We start from the raw sequence: 19,597 nt of genomic DNA, 5'->3' as shown, positions 1-19,597 counted from the left end.
GATCAGGATCAGAGATGTTGGGGACCCATTTATGTGGCTTGGGTCTGAAATTTCCAGGGGGTGCACCTGTGGGAACCTGTCCCTGATCAGCTGGGCAGGTGGGCTCCATAACAGGATTCACTCCTCATGTCAGTTATCATGGCTCCAAAGTAGAGCAGCCTCCTGGCTGGATCACCACAGCTCTAGCCACATTAATGTCACCCATAGAAGAGTCTGTGGGTTTAATGGCCCAGCAAGAGCTGCACATGACCTGAGGAGAACTAGTGAGACACAGGCATGACCTGGATTAGGAACCTCAAGCTGGGAATTTTTCAAATGGCCTCCAGTGCATCCCACAAGAGGTGGTGACAATATTTTCCCTACACCCTGGCTGTGCCCTGGGGCTCACTTCCACCAGCTGTCTAAGCCTGGGTATCAGATTATCATGCTGCAGACACTACCAGGGACATGAGCCTGGGGCTGCAGCTGAGGACAATCACAGGAGGCTATGTGTCCCTTGGCATCTACTAAAGCCCCATGTGTATAATGGACACCCTGGAGAAAACAAACTGGGAGGCAACAATATTGCCCAGTGACCCCGGTGATGTAGTGTCAAGGAAACCTGTTTGGCTAACCAGTTCTTTGGTGAGCTGCTACATCTCCATGAGGGACACCCAGGTTCTTCAGAACACTTTGACAACAGTAAGGTCACAGTGCTCTTCTGGTGGCTTCCAACTGCTGGTTTCTTCCCCTCATGCCCTCAGATTCCACAGCAGAAGTGGACCCAGGCTCACCCCTGAGTCTCCTAGGGTTGTGTCCAATTCCCTGCAGGAATTGTCTTGTGTTGTTCCGGGGTTGTGAATCTAGCTGCAATACAGGGGCACACTTGGATGTCCCAAAAATCCCAAGAAGAGAACAATCCTTGCAAAGGACACCAACAGGAAAGGAAAAAATGAGCCTGAGTCCTTGTGGGAGGTGAGCAGGGTGTGGCAGTTAGTGGAGACAGAGGCTGGACAAGCCTCTCCTGTCCTCTCCTCTGTCTTCTCTGCTGTCTGCTCCTTAGCTTCACCAAGCTCTCCTTTCAGATGGACATGGGTCCTGCAGCTTCTTCAGCTCTATTCCACTTTCATACACTGGTGTGTGTGACTATGGGGGATATTGTTTTCTCTGTGATTTCCTGTCCTCATGACCTTCACAAGGATGATTATGGGTTTGTTGCATTTTCTCTTGACATACCTTCATTTCTTGGGCTCAGTGCATTTATTTTAATGTATTTCTATGAAATACTTTGATTCTTAAAGGTCGTACATGATGACCTAGAATGATGGATAGTTTGTCTCTAGTTAGGAAATTTCTTTTCTCCAGGAGGGACAAGGTTGTGGAAAAAGTCCTTCTCTGAGTGTTTGACTGGATAAAGATCTGGGTCCATTTCTCAGTGGTCAATCTTCTCTCCCCCCTCTCAGAGCCCCGAGGGATCTTCTTGATCCTCACATTGATATTCTCAGGGCTCTAGAGTAAAATGTGTGGTTTTTGCCTCCAGGAGCTCTCATTGTTAACTTAGTCCTCTTCAGTCCTGCAGCTTCACATCACAGTCCATCACATCCCCATCAGTGTCCCCTCCATTGTGTTCCCTGAACTCCTTCTGAGCCAGGAACAAGGGCTCATCTGTGATTATGGACATTCATATCTCTCTAGGTTTCATTTTGTTTGTTCAATCTGCAATTTTATTTATTTCATAAGTGAATGAAAAAATAATGATATTTTCCAGATTTCTGTTGAATTGAATTATGAGTACTAAATTTTTATGTATTCACAGGTTTCAGTAAAATACAGAAGTGCCTTCAGTGGCCAAATATATACTCTTTCTTGAATCAGGGTTTTAAGATCACTAATTGAAAATGACATTTGGACACTGATGACTGAACACACAATGACACAGAAAAAAGAAATGGAAGGAAACTCATGAGAAGATTTAGAGATTTGAGGTATCTTGGGAAATTGGAATACATAAGGTCCAAGTGAAGATTTGGCCACAAGTGAATGGCAACATAATATTTTAGCATAACAGTGACGATGTGCTGAAATCATTCTATTAAATGAATTGTTATGTACATCTCATCACCAATACCTGGTACACGAGTCAGGGAAAGTCAGATATTTGAACCTAAAAGTTTATCAACATAAACAGCTTTAGCCTGGAAGTCACCATTATTGTGAGATGTTTTCCAGTTTTGTATTTTTGAAGACCTATACAATTGGAAAACACAAATATATTTAATGTACCATGAAGTCATCAATAATAAGTGTCCCAAACCAGGTTAGAACTGTCCAAGGAGGCAGCTCTGCTTTGTTTGTTGTTGTTGTTGTTGTTGTTGTTGTCATTGGCCAGTCCAGCTCTCTCTTCTAGCAATGTAGAAAAGCTCATGTCCAGTATAAATTTCAGAAATGATATTTAAAGCCTTTGTCTAAACCACCAGTTAGACTGGAGAGGAGAGTTGGGACCTTGGGTAGGTATTCTCATGTTACAGTGTAAATTTTGCTGGCTGTCAACTCTGCAAATCAGCCTTGAAAGTATCTTATCACTTTTGAAGCAGAAGAAGAACAAATCAACCCTCCAATGATAGTCTAACAATTTATAAATCACCAAAAATATTTTAGGCATATCAATTACACAAAAATACCCACTCAAATTGGTAGCCAAGATTAAATTTATCAATTTTTGTTTCCCTAGCCCTTTTACTTTTAGATGGTAGAGGAAGGATTTCAGGTGCAGCAAGGGCTCCCCCACTGAAGTGAATAACAGGCAGGGAGAGCAAAGGAGAGAAGGACAGAAAGTCAAGCTGCTCCTGTGGTTCTCTGAGTTGTATCTGTTGCTGAAGCGGTGCTGGCTCAGGAGGAGCAGGGGAAGGAAGTCAGTATGGTGGAGGCTCATCTACTGGGTTAGAGTTTAAGGGGTTAAGTGTGGGTTAGGAAAGGAGGAAAAATGGACTCCATTAAGAGTGTCTGATAGGCGGAGCAAGTTTGGCAGAGACAGGGACATGAGCAGAGAGCAAAGAAAGCTCAGCATTTCCCCACAGGTGGTGATCAAGATCACAAAGAATTTGAAAATCAAATGTGGCAAATTTAGGTCATTGGTGGTTATTATGCCAAGGTGTGAGAGCCAAATGTCACCTCTTAAACCAAGGCGTTAAAATTTTGAGAAGACACCCCAATTAGCCTCCTAGCTCCAATTTCTTCAGAAGTCTACAGCAGAGCCTGGCCCCACAGGATCCCCCAGCTTTCTGGGATTCTCTACGTGAGAATTCTCAGCACATCAGAAAAAGTTTTTCTGGGAGATTGGACAGGCTTCCCAAAGGGGAATCTGGTGGAATTTGAGAAATTTGGGAGCACATTTTTGTTCTGTTCCCTTGAGGTCATTTATAGCAAAAGAGCCATGAACCCTGGACGGTGCCCTGGACACTTGCTAACTCTGGGAGTGGTAAGACTGGGTGAGGCTCAGGAGGGGTAATGGCACAAGTTAGGAGCAGATATGAGGGGGAGAGGGAGGGGGACTAGGGCTGGCAGTGGGAAAGTCAAGGTGCATAGCAGACACCTTCATCCAGTAGTAGCAAGATATAGTGGCACAAGCTTCTTGCCCCTCCATAATTTGCCTGTGTTAGATTGGAAATAGCAGAGCTTGGCTGAGTTCACTCCCAGTCAAGGTCAACTGACTCCAGCTAAATTCTTTCTCTCTGAATTAACCATTTGTTCTCTTCAGCAAAGATATGTTTGTGTTCTCATTCTACAGTCCTGCCTGCTTGATACTTGTTATCAGCAGGTGTCTCAAGGCCTGCCCAGATTTCCCCCTTCCCACACTTGTAATGAATAAACACTGGATGTCCCGGGAGGCCTTTATCTTTGCTGCCCGGAGCAGCTTAGATCAGCTCAAGACTCAGTTTCTCTCAAGTCTTTGTCTCTGTGTTTCTTTTAATTCCCACTTTCCTATCTCTCAGACATTGTACTGGCTTGCAGGAGGCCAGGACCATTGCAGGGGTCTCTGGCGACTCCCATTACCCCTTCCCTATAAGAGTATGAAGGGACTAAAGAGGTGAGCAGAAGTGAAGTGGGACTGGTTTTTGAGTCTTGGGGGATTCCAGAGGTGGTGAATGGTGGTGCCACTAAGCAGGGACCCTAAGAGTCAGTACAGCCAAGTTGCCGCGGAGGGGTGTGGGTGTTTTTCATCCGTGAGGAGAATATGGAGAGAGGAAGAAAATGAACAGAGAGAGGGTTGGTCTTGTAGGGTGAAGAAAGCTGGATGCAGGGGACCATTTACAATTCCTCTGGATAAAACTGTCAAGGTCCCATAACATCTGGAATTTAAAGGTCCCATCAGAAGGCAAACAAGAGTCATCTTTCATCTTGTAATTTGGCCACAAAGAAGTAGAATAAAGAGGGAGGATTTTGTTTGTTTGATATCTCCCTTAAAGCTCAAACGGTGCAGATCATGAAGGAGGCAACCTGGGGGAGGTGTCTCCTGGGGGTTTTGAGGGGTGCTTTCCCATCCTAGAATGGCCAGAAGCCTGCCTGTGTCAGGAATCAAGTCCCCAGGGCATCTCCCAGGGAGCAGTTCGACAGCAGAGTCTCTGAGCTCCTGGAGCAGAATGGACATGCTTCTGGCCATGGAGAAGAAGTGTCCCCCCTGGTCAACAGTCAGCTATCACCACCTCCCTTGCCAGAGGAAAACTGGAGGTAGAAAAGGAGGGGAAGAGTGGGACCATGAATCGGAAGTCTCTGGGGGCCAAGAGAGGCCCCAGAAGGCCAAGTATTACCTTTCCAGGAAATGGTGGTTGAATAAAGCCAGTGTTGGATGTTTTGGGTGAGGTCTGCCAGGGGGATCCTTAGACTCCGGTTTGTGAGGGTGAAGTGAGGTAGGAAACAGAAGGCTGATGAGCTGCTTGGGCAGTTGGGGCTCAAGATTAATCCCAAGGTTTTTGCGAGTTCATAGCATAATTCTTGAAATGAATAGTTTTTTATCTATCATATTTGTAAAAATATTTGGAAAAACTTTTAAAAAACTGTATTGTGCTTTTTGTATAGGCTATTTCTTGTCTATTGTAGTATGTTTATAGAGGTAGGCATGGTTTAAATATTAGTGTATTACTGTTAATTTCCAATAAATTTGGAACTGTATAATTTTGTTTTTGGACTATTTGTTTTTTCCATAATGGTGTTACATATATTACAGCTTTTGGTTTATCTTTTTCTATTGCACTTTGCATGAATTTTACCTGCATACACTAAGATCAAAATTTAAGTATACAATTTAATGCAGTTGTGGACATTAAATAATTTGTGACTCTACCAAAACAATAATTATCCCAGGTCTTCATCATCATAAAATCTATGCCTACTTCTAATTATTCACTGTCTAATTCCTACACCATCCCCATAGTCCCTGGAAGATGTAGCTCTGTTTTCTGTGTCTATGGATATGGATAAAGTAGATACTATAAGTCACCAGTGTCATACAGTAAGATTTTTGTATCTGGTAGCCTATTTTCTATGCATATTCATGCAGTAACAAAGATGTTAATGCCACTGGTTTTATGAGTGAAGAATATTCCATATGTGGATATACCAGTAATTATTTTTTATCAGCCTGTATGCATTGATATACTTTTGAGTAGTTTCTAAATTGTAGGTTGCCACTAGGCATTTTTACAGGAAACTCAGGTTGCATGATTTTGTGCAAAAGTGCAGTTTCAACACTCTGAATTACTCAGTGAGAGAAATCATTTGATGTCTATTTTAGTAATTTCAGAATTTACCAAGTTATTTATAGACTAGCTATGAAATTTCACAATCTCATCACCAATTTTGAGGGATCTAGTTTTTCCACATTCTCATCAGTACATGCTTATTGTTTGTAATTTTTATGCCAACCATACAAACTGGCATAAAATTGAAATTATCTTCTAAGCAGGGGAACTTTGGTACGTGCACTCTCTCTCTAGTTTCTGAATCACGGGAAAAATTTTCAGGATTTGCAAATCCATAAAAAGAGAGATAGGTTTTTGGTGACTTTGACTATGAGAGACAGAGGGAAGAGCTACAATAAAAAGTAATGGCTAAAAATGTGTGGTGTTTCTTTGGATTTATAATTTTATAATGACATTGTATTGATGGTTGTATTTTTTGATTGGAATGTACTGTTCAATATTAGAAATTTTACTTTTAATTTGTGACATCATTGGTACCTGAAATAGTAAAATAAATTGGTTAAAACTTCAACAGATTTAGTTATAAAATTTTAAAATTATTATAAATGATACATACAATGTTACATATAAACGTTAGCTTCCATAATGAAGGCACAATGAAAAAGGTATAGAGCCCATTATTGTTCCACTTAAATGGACAGAAGTGACTCACCAGGGGATGAACAGCAAGGAGAATGCAGGTAAAGTCTCCCCAGGGCCTCAGTGCACCTGCTCCTGCTTTGGCCCCCTGGAAGGTCCGGCTCCTGGGCATCCTGATCATGCTGAGTGCTCTGCTGTGGTCCTCAGCACCCTTTGGAGTGACTGAGCATCCCCTGATTGCACTGAGAACAGCCTGTTGGTCCTCCTGATCATCCGAGAAGTGAGGTTTGTGTTTGGGTTCAGACTGACTGCTTCCCACTGTGGATTCCAAATTCCTACCAGGCTTTCACCTGAGAATCCTTAGGGTCTGCTCCTGATGACCACAGCAGAATCATTTTTAGCTCAAGTGTTAAATTGTGTTTTGTACAGTTGAGAATGTCTTTTATTTAAACAAATGCGACTAACGGGACACATCAAAGGTAAGGACAGTTATATGAAATCAGAGTATCTAGAAGTAAATAATATCTAGAAAAGAAGTTTCAGGTCCTAACTGGAAAAAAACTTTCACCTCCCTCTAAAACTACTTCTGGTTCTTTCCTTATCCCCAGCGTCCCCTGCTGGTCCTGAACCACCACCCACCCCCCCACCCCGCAAGGAGGTTTGTGTCTGGACTCATAGGATGACCTCTCACTGTGTCTCTCGCACAGTAATACACAGCCGTGTCCTCGGTTCTCAGGCTGTTCATTTGGACATACAACGTGTTCTTATCGTTGTCTCTGGAGATGGTGAATCAGCCCTTCACAGAGTCTGGGTAGTTTATGGTACCACTATTTTTATTAATTCTCCCAATCCACTCCAGCCCCTTCCCTGGAGCCTGGCAGATCCAGTGCATCCAGTAGTCACTGAAGGTGAATCCAGAAGCTGCACAGAAGAGTCTCAGGGACCCCCCAGGCTGCACCAAGCCTCCCCCGGACTCCAAAAGCTGCACCTCAGCCTGGACACCTGCAAACACAGAGACATACTGCTCAGGAAACTGACACACACGTCCACTGTTTATCCCACTCATGTCCACTCACATACTTAGTATCTCTTGTTCACCATAAATCACCTTTTAAAACAGCAACAAGGAAAACCCAGATCATTGCCCGCTCCATGATATGCAGCCTGTGCTCAGTCCTGATCACCAAGTGGGAGCACTTGGGCATCCAGGGCTGGGCTCCTCTGCAGAGCTGCAGGGTCAGGGCTGGCTGGTTTTCATCAGCAGAGGGAGGCTGTATTTGCATGGCCTCCTGCTATATAGACAGCTTTGTTCTGGAAGCCTCAGCTAGAGATGGGTCCAGAGCACATGAGAGTTTTCTGGGAGATATTTTGTAACATTAATAATAAGGAATATATGATTTCTTACTATGTGCATGAGCTGTGATGAACACAACCTTATTACTTTTTCATAGTTATGTACGTATGTATGTAATAAATGGGTTTGTTCATTTCCTAAGTTTTGCAGATTTGCCTCTAGAGCAAAAAGTATAATAGTCCTATGAGATTTGACCTAACATGTGATAAGAACATCTCATGTGTTTGGGCCTATATTTTTCTCACAGTACTTACTTGAACCATGAGCTATTCTAAGACAGAGTTAGCATGCTTGGGGATGTTCTACAGATGTCTTCCTCTAATGAGAGAACATAACATGAGTTTTAGCATTCTAATGATCCCCTGAATAAATAGACAACCAGGATTCTTCAAACCTATATTCAACTCTGATATAACCCATTGTATTATCAGAGTTAATATTTAAATTTAATGATTAATATTTAATAATTAATAAAATATTTATTTTCTATAAAATAATTTTAATGATAAGTGAGATATATTTTAACAGGAATATACCGCTTGTTATATACTGACATAATTGTTCCCATGGTCATGTGAAGCAATGGAGAAGTACACATAAATTCTTCAATAGTTTTCTGTAAATTCTCCTTTTTTTTCATTAAGTTTATTAGTACATTTTAGGTATACAATACAGTTACATTCATCCTTGGGAACTTGTACCTTTACATGATGTGTCTTGGTTCTTATTTTTTCCCATTCCCCTGCCCTCTCTTCAAACCCTCCACCCCTCCCTATTTACAAAGACTCTGTTTCCATTTTTTCCTTTGCTCAAAACTAAAAGTGTAAATAAGGAACAAAATGTATAATTGATAATGTGAAATAGGAAGAAAAGGTCTAAATGGGGTAGGGGAAGTGGAAGGGGTAGGGGAAAGGAAAGAAGGGAAAGGAAAAAATATGAGTAAATTCTCCTTCTTGTGTCTTCGTTGATTCCACCCATTCCTTAACTGAAACTGTCTTCCTGCATGAGACAATCCCCTCTCATGGTGACAAAATTAGCACGTTAATTTTGTATGATGGTGATGATCATTTTGATGGATATTGCAATGCATATAAATTCTTAATATTCAGTTTTCTTTCTAGTATGCACAAGTTGGGATTCTCCTTCCACTTAAATGTATATGAATGAGGTGAAGAAATAAATGAAGAAGTAAATATATATGTATTCTAACTGAACATCAACCAAAACACTCACACACCTTGGAGCTCGGCTCCTTCCAAGTGACTAGCAGTAGACTGCAGGGAGTCCTAAGTTTATACAGTGCAGAGACAGACAGGAAAATATTGACAGCAAAACCCCCATTCCTCAGCTTCCTCCTCTGGACCTGCTGCTGGGGCCTTTGCTGGTTTTCGGTGGATTCCCAGTGCCCCCTTCTCCTTGGCCCTGCTGGTCTTTGGAATCCCACTCTCTTTTATCCTGAGCAACCCCTGCTGGTCCTGAGCACCCCTGTAGGGAGTTTTCTGTTTGGGCTTACACTGATTTCTCCTCACAATATCTGTTGCACGGTAATGCACAGTCGTCCTCCAAGGTTACTCAGCCCAGATGCAGGAAAAAGTAGCTGCTGGTTGTGTCTCAGAAGATGCTGAGTTGACTCTCAGGGATCAATTATCAGCTGTGCCTCCACTAACATCATCATGACCCGTCCACTCAGTCCCATTTCCTGGGGTCTGATAGATGCAGCTCCCAGAGTAATTGCTATCGATGTAGTAAACAGAGCATGCAGAGCTGAGGGACAGCCATGTCCCATCTATTGCAGCTGCACCTAGGGATGGACAATGAGGACAGAGAACATAGGAAGTTTTGATTTCAGAAACAGCATCCTCACTTCTTTCTGTCTGAACCCTGGGACACTCATATCTTGGAGCTGCCATCAGAAAGAGGAGGAGCCAGTATTGTTCCATTTTCTTTTAGACTATCATTACAAATCCCAGAACGTATCTTAAAGTGTGAAGAAGAACCGAATTTAAGCAAATATGTGATGTGATTTAATCTGTGATCTGAGTGCCTCCTGCACCATTTGTATGCTGGATGTGCTCTTGTATATAAAGGTGTGAGGAAGAGACAGGAGGTCCCAGTTTTGGGGACTGCCTCTGGGTGGATGATTCTGACTGAGCCCGATTCTGACTGAGCCCTCAGAGGGCCACGTGCTCTCCCTGGCTCCACTGCTCTGGGCCTAGGTCCTCTCATTCCAGCACAGGACTTGTGGTGGAGAAGCTGCTCAGAGAGCTGGACGTGTTCTGAGATGAAGGATGGATTTGCAGATATGGAAAATAGGACACAGGTCCCAGGGATAACAGGGGTGTGAAGTGTGTAAATACAGCACATGTGTATAAGTGCATGTGTGTATACACACAACATATATCCATGGTATAGACACACATATGCACATTCACTTCTGGATACTGCCTCAAATCAATTTCCATTCTCCATTGCTCATTCTTAAAATTTGCATATTTCCAAGGGTTTTTTAATTTTTAATTGATTAGTTCTGTACATGTTTGCCATACATACTGACTGCATTTACTGTGGGGAGTTTGTACATTACAAATTACATCTTAATTCTTCTTTCTGTTCACCCCTTAACCCTCCTCTCCTTCCCTGCTCATTCCAACTCTTTCCTTTTTTGGTACTGGGGATTGAACTCGGGACCTTGCGCTTGTGAGGCAGGCAGTGGCAACACTGAGCTAAATCCCGGACCTCCTTCCAACTCTTGAGCCCCTTTCTATTTCAAAAAGTAATGATGAAAATGGGGCATAATCCAAAGTTTTGAGGCCAGCAACTAAATGCTGCCATCCCATCAAACTCAGAGTAAATTGTCTCAAATAAGAAATTTGTCATTAATTTCATAGGCTTTTGAACCCTCACGAGTTGAATATTGATTTGTATGTGAAATTCATTTATACATATCTATGTTTGTGAGTTTCTATGGAGAAAATATTTCTTCATCTCAAACTTTCTTCCCCTTTTTCCTGAATTAAAGTAGATATTTATACTTATCGTGTCATTTTTAGAGTTATTGAAATACAATGCAGGCCTCTACTGATACTTTTCCTCTGTAATACAGTGAGTTGTTAGCACATTCTAGAGCTGTAGACCCCACACTTGAAAGAGAATAAGGACAGACACAAACCTCAGAGCTGAACACAGAGACAGTTGTTGAAATGACCTCAGCTCTCTGTTGTGATGGGCACTGATTTTTAGTGATATGCAGTTCTTATATACTCCTACTGCCCAGTTCTTATTTACTATTTTGTACTTAGAATTCAATGGAATGTTTCTAGTACACTGCAGCAAGGACCTTCATGATTCCTTGCAAATGAACTCTATATAAATACATTACAGAATAGACAAAGTCACCATGGGCAGCAAGAAGCTATCAGTGCAGTTAATTAGGTCTCAAATAATCCCCCTGTGAGCTGATCTCCATATCTTTGTATTTCTGAATCAGGAAACTGTCTCAGAATTCATGAATGGCTGGTGGCAGAGAGAAGAGCCCAGCTCCATCCCCCCTTGCCACGAGACCCTGAGGATGTGGACTGCACATTCTGACCTCCAGTGTGAAGGGGCAGACATACTGGATGCAGGAGTCACTCTGTATGTGATGGCACCGCAGGGACCCAGTGGGGTCCAGTATAGTCACCACTGCCATTAGTGCTATTTGTCTGCATCGTAGACAGAAAAGGCCATCTTAAATTCTCATCTGCTCATCTGTGATTTGACAAGGACACCTGCCCTGCTCCCATGATATGTAACACATGTGCCTAGAGCAGCTCCCTGTCCTTCACCCCAGTGCCAACATGCTTTATCGACTCATTTGTATGCAGTGTTCTCTGAAAATCCTTTTTCTCCATATCGCTTCATGAACAGGTCCTTGAATCCAGCATTTTGCAGTCTTATTGTTCATAATTATTATTTTGTAGTAAATATTTATTTTTATTAGTACATGTTTGCAATGCATAATTATTAAACTCATCATGGGAAGTTGGCACATATGCATAACACATCTTCATTCTTTTTTTCTTCCCAATCCCTCCCCTCCCCAAATTAACTAATAGGTTGTCTGGATGTAGGTTAATAATAGAGCCAACAGTATTAAGGAGAGACAGATTACAGGATATGGACACGGTGGGTAAGATCTAGAAAAGTGAGCAGAGCTGCTATGGCCCTGAGGTGGGGAGCAGCTAACCCTGGCATCCAGAACTTGGAGAATCTGGTACTTTCCGTGTGGTTCCTTGTTCCAATTTTTGATCTGATGCAGAATGGTTTGTCCCAACTTTCAGGACACTGATGGATAAGGGGAAATAGTGGTATAGATTCTCACAGAGAAGAATAAAATGTAGCTGGTATGCATATGATCAAATGTTGGGGAATTCACCATAGGCTCTGCTGATTCCCTTGAAAGAGAGAGGATTGGTCACCAGCGTTAGGAAAGTGTGATTTTCACTTGTTGATCTTACTAATGAAAGCAATGGCCTGTGTGCTATGTCACATGATAGTGCTAGTGGGGAGAACCAAAGAATCAACAAACATTTACACATGAGGCAGATGAGTAAAATGTGAGTGAAATGCCCTGGAGGATATCTGTGATGAGCAAGGCGATAAACAGGCACTGTGATGGTGGTAGATTTGATGTTTAGGAAGTGGGCATGGTCCAGGTGATGGATTTTCCCCTCCATTAGAAGTTGAGAGTATAAACTAAGGGTAGAAGTTGAATGTTGTTACACACATTTGAGAAGAAAAATAGCTATGCATCACAGTTACTTCAAGAAAGCAAAAGGAGAATCACAGGATGGTTAATATTCGGCTTGGTGGGTGTGGTGGTGATGAATACATAGCAACTCCTGTTACCACGTTTCCATTCTTTAGATTTCTTTAAAGCACAATTTAAAACATAACTGCAGATAAACTCAATCAATCTAGGAGTGTTGTAGTGATGATGTTGGTTAAATCTAGGTATTATTAAATTTAGATTATGGACAATTTATAATTGAAAAACATGTATTAATTTCTAATATGGAAGAGCAATATTGCATGAGTCACAAATAGATCAACTAGACTAAAAATAAGTAGTGAAATACTAGAACTCAATCGAACTCTTGAACAAATGAACCTAACAGATGTTTACAGAGTCTTCCACCCCACAAAATCAGAATACACATTCTTCTCAGCTGCACATAGGTCATTCTCAAAAACAGACCACATACTAACACATAGAACACGTTTAAGTAAGTGCAAAGGAATTGAAGTTATCCCCTGTATATTATCAGACCATGGTGCGATTAAATTGGAGATCCATAGCAAAACAAACTCAAAAATTTTCATAAACACGTGGAAATTGAACAACACACTTCTGAATAACCAATGGGTCACAGGAAATTAAAGAAGAAATCAGACAGTTCCTTCAATTAAATGACAATGACAGTACAACATATCAGAATCTATGGGACACAAAGAAAGCAGTCTTACGAGGGAAATTCATAGCAGTGAATACGCATATTAGGAAAACAGAACGAGCCCAATTAAACAACCTGATGCTGAACCTCAAGCTTCTAGAAAAAGAAGAACAGGACAAACCCAAGCTCATACAAGGGAGCAAATTATAAAGATCAGAGGAGAAATCGATGCAATGGAGACTAAGAGAACGATAGAAAAAAATCACTGAAGCAAGAGTTGGTTCTTCGAAAGAATCAACAAAATTGACAAACCTTTAGCCAACCTTGTCAGAAAAAGGAAAGAAAAGGCCCAAATCCATGCAATTAGGAATGAAAAGGGTGAAATTACAACAGACCCAGCAGAAATCCAGATGATCATCAATACCTGCTTCCAGAACCTATACGCCAATAAGATGGACAACACAGAAGAAATGGACAGATTCCTAGATACGTATGAATTACCAAAGTTGAACGAAGAAGACCTGGAAGAGAGCGGCGCAGCGGCTTCCCCGCCGCCCCGCCCCTCCCTCCGCTGCTCCCACCCGTCCCGGCTCCAGCCCGGTGCAGAATGAGGCGGCGGCAGTGGCCCTGGCCCCAGCGGCGGCACCTGCGGTGGTGGCGGTGGGGGCGGCCGGAACTGGGCTGGTGAAGAAGCGGTGGCGGCGATAGCCGCCTGCGCCTCCTTCCCCAGGGCTCCCCTTTCTCTTCGGCGCGGCCGGGAACTTGTTCCGTTCCTGTGCAGGAGCGCGCGCGCGAGTGTGGGTGTGTGAGGCTCGGCGCGGCGCGGCTCGGGCTGGCGGTGGTGCCGGCGCTGGCGTTTTTGCCCACTGCGCTTCCCGTACCCCGGCCGCTCCGGTGCCCGGGCCGCGGCCCGAAGAGGGGGCGAGGCGGGCAGCGGGCGCTCCCCTTTTGTTGTTGTTTCCTTTGCCCGGGGAGCTGCGGGCGACGCGCCCGGGTGGGGCGGCTCGGAGCCCGGGCCTGGTGGCCCCCAGGGCTGCGGGGCGAGAGGGCTAGGCAGCGCGGGCAGGCTCCAACATGACGGCGGCCGAGGCCGGCGCGGAGGAGGGCGGACCGGTGGCGGCCGGAGCGGGCGGCGGCGCGGCGGACTCCGGGGCTTTCCCGGCCGCTTGCCGCGGGAAGATACCCGTGGCCCTGCCTATGGCCGCGGCCGCCGCCTTCTCCGGGCTGGCGGAGGCTGGCGGGGCCGGGACTCTGGGCTCGGGGTTCCCGGCCGCCGGGGCCGCGGCAGGGCCGCTTGGGGGACCGGGGCTGCCCGGGGGAGGCGCCGCCGACGCCGCTGCCGCCTTGGGGCCCGGGACCGAGGGCGCGCCGCTCAGGGTCCCCGGGTCACCACCCTCCGAGCCCCTCGGGCCGGGTGCCTTCCCCCCACTGCCGCCGCAGCGGCTGCCGACCCCGCTGGGCGCCGGCCTGGGGACCGTGGACGAGGGCGACTCCCTGGACGGACCGGAGTACGAGGAAGAAGAGGTGGCCATCCCGCTGACCGCCCCTCCGACCAACCAGTGGTATCACGGAAAACTTGATAGAAACATAGCCCAAGAACATCTTCGGCAGGCAGGAAAGTCTGGCAGCTACCTTATAAGAGAGAGTGACCGGAGGCCAGGGACCTTTGTACTTTCCTTTCTTAGCCAGACAAATGTTGTCAACCATTTTAGGATTATTGCTATGTGTGGAGATTACTACATTGGTGGAAGACGTTTTTCTTCACCGTCAGACCTAATAGGTTATTACAGTCATGTTTCTTGTTTGCTTAAAGGAGAAAAATTACTTTATCCAGTTGCACCACCAGAGCCAGTGGAAGATAGAAGACGTGTACGAGCTATTCTACCTTATACAAAAGTACCAGACACTGATGAAATAAGTTTCCTGAAACTTATGTTCATTGTTCATAATGAGTTAGAAGATGGATGGATGTGGGTCACAAATCTCAGGACAGATGAACAAGGCCTTATTGTTGAAGACCTCGTAGAAGAGGTGGGCCGGGAAGAAGATCCACATGAAGGCAAAATATGGTTCCATGGGAAGATTTCCAAACAAGAAGCTTATACTTTACTAATGACAGTTGGCCAGGTCTGCAGTTTTCTTGTGAGGCCCTCAGATAATACTCCTGGTGATTATTCACTTTATTTTCAGACCAATGAAAATATTCAGCGATTTAAAATATGTCCAACACCAAACAATCAGTTTATGATGGGAGGTCGATATTACAACAGTATTGGGGACATCATAGATCACTATCGAAAAGAACAGATTGTTGAAGGGTATTACCTTAAGGAACCTGTACCAATGCAGGATCAAGAACAAGTACTCAATGAGACAGTGGATGCCAAGGAACCCTATAATACAATTCGTCATAAAACAAAGGATGCTTTTTATAAAAATATTGTTAAGAAAGGTTATCTTCTGCAAAAGGGCAAAGGAAAACGTTGAAAGAATTTATATTTTATCTTAGAGGTCAGTGATGCCCAACTTATTTATTTTGAAAGTGAAAAACGGGCTACAAAACCAAAAGGATTAATAGATCTCAGTGTATGTTCTGTCCACGTTGTTCATGATAGTCTCTTTGGAAGGCCAAACTGTTTTCAGATTGTAGTTCAGCACTTTAGTGAAGAACATTACATCTTTTACTTTGCAGGAGAAACTCCAGAACAAGCAGAGGATTGGATGAAAGGTCTGCAGGCATTTTGCAGTTTACGGAAAAGTAGTCCAGGGATGTCCAATAAACGCCTTCGCCAGATCAGCAGCCTTGTTTTACATATTGAAGAAGCCCACAAACTCCCAGTAAAACATTTTACGAATTTGTATTGTAATATCTACCTGAATAGCATCCAAGTAGCCAAAACTCATGCAAGGGAAGGACAAAACCCAGTGTGGTCAGAGGAATTTGTCTTTGATGATCTTCCTCCTGACATCAATAGATTTGAAATCACTCTTAGTAATAAAACAAAGAAAAGCAAAGAGCCTGATATTTTATTTATGCGCTGCCAGTTGAGCCAGTTACAGAAAGGTCACGCCACAGATGAATGGTTCCTCCTCAGTTCCCATGTACCACTCAAAGGCATTGAGCCAGGGTCCCTGTGCGTGCGAGCATGATATTCCATGGAAAAAATCATGCCAGAGGAGGAGTACAGTGAGTTTAAAGAGCTTATCCTGCAGAAGGAGCTCCATGTTGTCTATGCTTTGTCACACGTATGTGGACAAGACCGAACACTACTGGCTAGCATCCTCCTGAGGATTTTTCTTCATGAAAAGCTTGAGTCATTGTTGCTGTGTACACTAAATGACAGAGAAATAAGTATGGAAGATGAAGCCACTACCTTATTTCGAGCCACAACGCTTGCAAGCACCCTGATGCAGCAGTATATGAAAGCCACTGCTACACAGTTTGTTCGCCACGTTCTGAAAGACTCCATTTTAAAGATAATGGAAAGGAAGCAGTCTTGTGAGAAAAGTCCATCAAAGTTAGAAAAAAATGAAGATATGAACACTAATTTAGCACACCTATTGAACATACTTTCAGAGCTTGTGGAGAAAATATTCATGGCTTCTGAAATACTACCACCGACACTGAGGTACATTTACAGGTGTTTACAGAAGTCCGTTCAACACAAATGGCCTGCCAACAAAACCATGAGAACGAGAGTTGTTAGCGGTTTTGTGTTTCTTTAGCTTATCTGCCCTGCCATCTTGAATCCACAGATGTTTAATATCATCTCAGATTCCCCATCTCCTATTGCTGCAAGAACTCTGATATTAGTGGCTAAGTCTGTGCAGAATTTAGCAAATCTTGTGGAATTCGGAGCTAAGAAGCCTTATATGGAAGGTGTGAACCCATTCATCAAGAGCAATAAACATCGTATGATCATGTTTTTAGATGAACTTGGGAATGTACCTGAACTTCCGGACACTACAGAACATTCTAGAACTGATCTGTCCCGTGATTTAGCAGCACTGCATGAGATCCGTGTGGCCCATTCAGATGAACTGCGGACACTCAGTAATGAGCGCGGTGCACAGCAGCATGTATTGAAAAAACTTCTGGCTATAACAGAACTGCTTCAACAAAAACAAAACCAGTATACAAAAACCAATGATGTCAGGTAGCAGCCCTCATGGGGTTCTGCATGGAGTCCACATGCCCAACATGGTAATTGACATCAGTATAATATCTCTGCTCTTGCCAAAAAATAGCACACCTTTCCACATTCCAGTGATGTGTGAGCTATGCAAAGGAAACCGAAGATTCTGCTGCTGACTCACGACCAGTACCTCTGTAAGCTGTCTGTGCAGGACATTTGCACTTCTCTATGTAGAACCTCCACCAAACTGTGACCCTTGGTGTACAGATCACCTTCCACACAAAGACTCTAGGACTGTGTCTTCAACCCCGAAAGTATATTTTTCAATACATCCAATTGCCAAAGTTTTGCTGTCTTTTGGAAAAAGAACTATGAAACCAACTGACAAGTAAAAGCTTTCTCTGTTGACAACTAAGGATAACTGGACTGTAGACTGTTCTCACTGTAACACTTTCCTGACTAGGAATATGACCATTTGACTGTTCAACAACTATGTTTACAGTTTCCAGGGTTTGTCATTACAATAGGAACAATCTTTGCTATATACTTTTTAAAAATACTGTGCTATTTCTCATTCTGGAACTGTTGAAAGAAAATATATAGAATGGATCTATTGTTCATCAGCTTTATTTTTTAAACGCACCACTTATTTTGTTGGAATTGTCAAAGATTGTATTTAGATTTCAATGCTTTTGTTAAATGTTTACAACAGTAAATAGTTTGAATTCAGTAAATGTTGGTCACTGTACTGATCAGTGCATGTTACCCTTTCAGCCATTTGTTTTTTAAAAAAAAACTAGAATGCTTTTTAATTCAAAGTTGATTTTGTACCCCTTTGATTATGCAGAAACCTCATCAGCCACTTATACAACTTACCCATCTTTGAACTTCTGACTACTTGTATCTGCTGGGCTGGATATTTAGTCAGACTGTATAGTTTTATTTGCTTCTGTATGTGTATTTTTGTGAAGTATTCACAAGGGTTAAGTTAAAATAAACCAAGGGATATCTTACAAAGTGAAAACAAAAAAAGACCTACAAGTTCTGAACAACCCAATATCAACCAATGAAATTGAAAATGTAATTAAAAACTTATCAACTAAGAAAATCCCGGGCCCTGATGGCTTCACTGCTGAATTCTACAAGACATTTAGAGAGGAACTGCTGCCGCTACTGTTTAAACTCTTCAATGAAATTGAAAGGGAAGCAATACTCCCAAATTCATTCCTGGAAGCAAGCATCGCCTTGATCCCCAAAGCATAGAAAGACCCAACTGAAAAAGAGAACTATAGGCCAATCTCACTAATGAACATAGATGCAAAAATCCTTAATAAGATACTGGCAAACAGAATGCAGAAGATCATCAAGAAGATCATACACCCTGATTAAGTGGGATTCATCCCAGATGCAGGGATGGTTCAATATACGAAAATCAATCAATGTAATACACTATATCAATAGAGCCAAGGACAAAAACCATATGATTATCTCCATAGACTCAGAAAAAGCATTTGACAAAATCCAACATGCATTTATGATAAAAACCCTACAAAAAATTGGAATAGATGGTCTCTACCTCAAACTGATAGAAGCCATCTGTGAAAAACCAACAGCCAATATCATACTAAATGGTCAAAAACTGAAATCCTTCACACTAAAATCAGGAACAAGACAAGGGTGTCCACTATCACCACTCTTGTTCAATATAGTTCTGGAAACATTAACCACGGCAATTAGACAAGAGAAAGAAATAAAAGGAATAAAGATAGTTAATGAAGAAGTCAAATTGTCATTATATGCAGATGACATGATACTGTATATAGAAGACCCCAAGAACTCCACCAAAAGTCTTCTAGACTTAATAACCAAATTCAGTCAAGTAGCTGGTCATAAGGTCAACACACAAAAATTAATAGCTTTCCTCTACACAAATGTCAGACTCACTGAGAGAGAAATAGGGCAAATAATTCCTTTCACAATAGCATCCAAAAAACTGAAATACCTAGGAATCAACCTAACGAAAGAAATCAAAGACCTCTTCTCTGAAAACTATGGGACTCTGAAAAGAGAGATTGAAGATGATATCAGAAAATGGACAGACATCCCCTGCTCCTGGGTAGGAAGGATTAATGTAGTGAAAATGGCCATACTTCCAAAACTGCTATATAGATTTAATGCAATTCCAATTGAGATCCCAGCAGCATACTTCATGGACCTTGAGAAAACAATCCAAAAATTCATTTGGAACAAGAAGAGACCCAGAATAGCAAAAGCAATTCTAGGTAAGAGAGATATGGCAGGGGGTATCACAATCCCCAACCTGCAACTATACTGCAAAGCTACTGTGATAAAAACAGC

At 42.8% G+C, this 19,597-nt stretch overlaps 1 pseudogene; it reads left to right on the top strand.

Moving 5' to 3' along the window:
• The first annotated feature begins 14,135 nt into the window (after nucleotides 1-14,135).
• Nucleotides 14,136-19,397, top strand: LOC147821660 (ras GTPase-activating protein 1 pseudogene; annotated as a pseudogene).
• Nucleotides 19,398-19,597: the final 200 nt, after the last annotated feature.

This window comes from Heterocephalus glaber, unplaced genomic scaffold, assembly GCF_053883595.1.
Source record: "Heterocephalus glaber isolate CG9 unplaced genomic scaffold, H.glaber_assembly_v1.0 deba00001724, whole genome shotgun sequence".
In the NCBI taxonomy this organism is placed as follows: Eukaryota; Metazoa; Chordata; class Mammalia; order Rodentia; family Bathyergidae; genus Heterocephalus; species Heterocephalus glaber.
Note: the sequence above shows the minus strand (reverse complement) of the source record. Positions and strands in the feature narration are given on the sequence as shown.